Source organism: Myotis daubentonii, chromosome 9 (genome assembly GCF_963259705.1).
Source record: "Myotis daubentonii chromosome 9, mMyoDau2.1, whole genome shotgun sequence".
NCBI classification, from domain to species: Eukaryota; Metazoa; Chordata; class Mammalia; order Chiroptera; family Vespertilionidae; genus Myotis; species Myotis daubentonii.
In genome coordinates this window covers 39,524,215-39,527,837 of record NC_081848.1, presented here as the reverse complement: position 1 = coordinate 39,527,837, position 3,623 = coordinate 39,524,215, and the positions used below count along the sequence as shown (strand labels likewise).

General features: G+C 45.0%; 1 pseudogene; it reads right to left on the bottom strand.

Moving 5' to 3' along the window:
- Window positions 1-917: 917 nt before the first annotated feature.
- On the bottom strand, window positions 918-1,523 carry LOC132241661 (craniofacial development protein 1-like; annotated as a pseudogene).
- Window positions 1,524-3,623: the final 2,100 nt, after the last annotated feature.

Below are 3,623 nucleotides of genomic sequence, written 5' to 3'. Positions count from 1 at the left end.
CATTTGAGTGGATACAAGCAGACCAGGTACCCAAATACGTGCACAGGTAAACAGTTCTTGAGAGCAAAAGGACAGGGAGGGCTTGGTTTGTAGGCAATGCTGAAAAGAGGAATTCCTGTTCACAGGGAAGTGTCTTTAGGTTACTTTTTTATTGTTGATGTTTCCATAGCAACATCCAGTACAAACAACCAATTTAGGGCTATTCAATTAATACTCAACCTCATGAAATTTATTTCGTTACAACTTTCCAGGTGCTTAACCAAGGGCTGATGACTCTGGTCATGTGTGTGGTGACTTAACCTCCTGGGGGGTGAAGTGTTTGGGCTCAGGAGCTGACTTGGTAAACCTCAGCTCTCTGTTTCCCATGAGGCAAGTGCCCCTGGAGTCCCTCCCAGGAATACCAGTGCAAGGACCTCGCAGGACCTGAGCTGCAATTGGACCTGTCTGTCCTATTTTTTTAAAATATTATATTCTTTTAAAAATTTTTCTTTAAATTATTTTTTAATGCACTACAATAACTTTTATTCTATGAAATGATGATTGCAAACCACAGCTTAAAAAGTTCGGGGCCAGGCCAGCCCTGATCGGATTGGCTCAGTGGACAGTGCGTCGGCCTGTGGACTGAAAGGTCCCGGGTTCGATTCCGGTCAAGGGCATGTGCCTTGGTTGCGGGCACATCCCCAGTGGGGGGTGTGCAGGAGGCAGCTGATCGATGTTTCTCTCTCATCGATGTTTCTGACTCTCTATCCCTCTCCCTTCCTCTCTGTAAAAAATCAATAAAATATATTAAAATAAAATAAAAAGTTCAGGGCCAGGCCTGGAGAGTTCTGTTCACAGTCCTCTGGTCCTTCCACAGCTGTGTTCGTCGGTGTTTCTATCATTTCCGCTGTGGTAGCGGCACTCAATCCTTTCCCTTCTTAGGCTTCTATGTAGCTACTATATAACTTCTGCCACCCTGACCGGGCAAGGAGTGATGGCAAAGTTGAAGGGACATTAGCCTGTGGCTTTTCTTTCTCATTTTGCCTGAAGAAGGATTTGGCCCCTTCAGATGTAGCACCCACTGCCTTCGTCACCCTAACTTCTGCACCAGCGAAATCAAACACCTTGGTGATTTTAACAGTTTCTGTTTCCCTAGTTCTTCTGCTTTGACCAACAGTTTACTTGAACTCGTCTCTTTAGTCTCTTCTCGTTTTCTACTGTGTGGACTTGGGGGCACTTTTGATTTTGGTCCCACCTCATTGAGGAAGCTCGTCCACAGTTCGCCCTCCTTCCTCTTCCTAGCATCCTCCGACCCAGTGCCTTCCTCCTCCTCTGCGGCCCGTCTTCCTCCTCACTGCTGCTTCCTCCAGATTCCCGGTTGAATTCCTCCTCTTCCTCCTCTTCTAAGGAGAGGCCACCTTGTTTTCTCTTCCCTTGGAGGTGGAGAAGTCTTTGGAGTCAAATTCCTCCGTGTCGCTGCCACAAGGGGCAGGCCAAGCCACCGGACCTAAGCAGCAGACCCCCAGGAAAGCTTTAGGGAGAGACCATAACACTCTAAATTACTTTTTATATCTGATTTTTTTAAAATATATTTTATTGATTTTTTACAGAGAGGAAGGGAGAGGGACAGAGAGTCAGAAACATCGATGAGAGAGAAACATTGATTAGCTGCCTCTTGCACACCCTCTACTGGGGATGTGCCCGCAACCAAGGTACATGCCCCTGACCGGAATCGAACCCGGGACCCTTCAGTCCCCAGGCCGACGCTCTGTCCACTGAGCCAAACCGATCAGGGCAATATCTGATTTTTTTATTTGTTAATTATAATGGGCATACAATATTATATTTGTTGCAGGTATACAACATAGTGATTATTTATATAACTTACAAAGTGATCACCCAGATAAGTTTAGTACCCATCTGACATTATATATAGTTATTACAATATTATTGACTATATTCCCTGTGCTATGATTTATATCCCTGTAACTGTCCTATCTTTTGCCAAGAGTATATGCCTGGCAATTTTCCTGATTCCTCTCTCCTTTCCATCCTACTCACTACAAAAAAAAAAAAAAGCCAAAATCTATTTCCCTTAATACATGGAAACATGTCATTCCTTTTGTGAACACTTTCATTTTCTCTAAGATAAAGCCCAAACACTTGTCACAACATATTAGGCCCTGATCTTTCCATCCTAGGTCCCTGATAACTGTCCTTGCCTCTCCGCCTTCTCTCCACACACAGTCAGCCACTCCAAATGCCTCATTCTGCCCACATTTCTCTTCCCTTTCAAGCTCCTCCAAGCTGTTTTCTTGCTCAATAATGCTTTCTCTGCCTCCTCCTCTGACTGCCTATTTCTGTCCACCCACTATAGCCAGATTAATTTCCTGGTCTTCCAGCAGCTGGGAATGGCTGGAAACCTGGTCCGCCTCCTCTTTACCCTTAATTCCTTCCCCAATCTCTTTCCAAAGCCTATTGATTCTACCCTCTAAACATCTGTAACTTTGTCTCCTCCTTTCCATTACTACTTCTACTAACAATGTCACTGCAAGTTTCTTCAGGAGCCTCATGGCTTCAGTCCTTCTTGATTCAATCAATCTATCTTCCCCTCCGCAAATGCACCCATGTTGATCTCCTTAACATCTCTGAGGTCCCTAATGGTATTGTCCTTGCAGATCTCTTAAGCCTTATGTCCTACTAGAGGCCTGGTGCACGAAATTCATGCACAGGTAGGGTCCCTAGGCCTGGCCAGCCATCAGGGATGATCAGACCTTTTGGCTGCTAGCCAGGGCCTTCCTTCATTCCGTGCTGCCCCCGGTGGTCAGAACACGTCACAGTGAGCAATCGAACTCCTGGTCTCTGGGTCAAACTCCTGAGGGGACATTTTGCATATTAGCCTTTTGTATATATAGATACTTCAGGTGTAGAGAGAAAGCAAACCCAGTGTTGACCCACAGTCCTCTCTGTCCTGCATAGCCCCTTCTTCTGAGCTCACGCAGGGACAGCTTAGGACAATAGTTAAGAATGTGGCTTCTGGTACCAGATTTCCTGGATTCCAGCCTCCGCTCAGCTGCTTATTAGCAGGGTGCAATCTCTTCATGTCAGTTTCAACTTTGGTAGCCCTCATGCACAGGGCTGTTAGATTGTAAAAGGTAATACTGAAGAGTACTCAGAACAGTGTCAGGAATAGCGTAAATATTGTGTGTTAGCTGTTATAAGTGACTGTTACATTTCATTTTGATCCTTGAAATGTGTCTGTTTTGTCCTCTTCTTTTGTCTAGATTAGTGCAGAAGACAAGGCAGCAGATGCTGTGGCTGGGGTTGGGGAGCAGGGGCGGGCTTGAGGGAAATGCTGGGAGACTAGGGACCAAGGAAGCTATCTATCCCAGGAAGTGTGAAATTGACCTTTTGTTTTCTGTAATCCAAGTTTCATTTTAGTTTAGAAAACATAGCTGGTGGGAAAAACAGGCTCAAATATTCCCCACCATCTCCACTGAGCATGGTGGACACCATGATTTCCTGTGCTTCATCCAGGAGTCTTTTTCCTCTATTCTAAGTGACAATAATACCATGATACCATGAGCAGTATTGATCTTCTTCCATTTCCCAGGTACTGTATTTTGCAACTAATTTTTTCATTT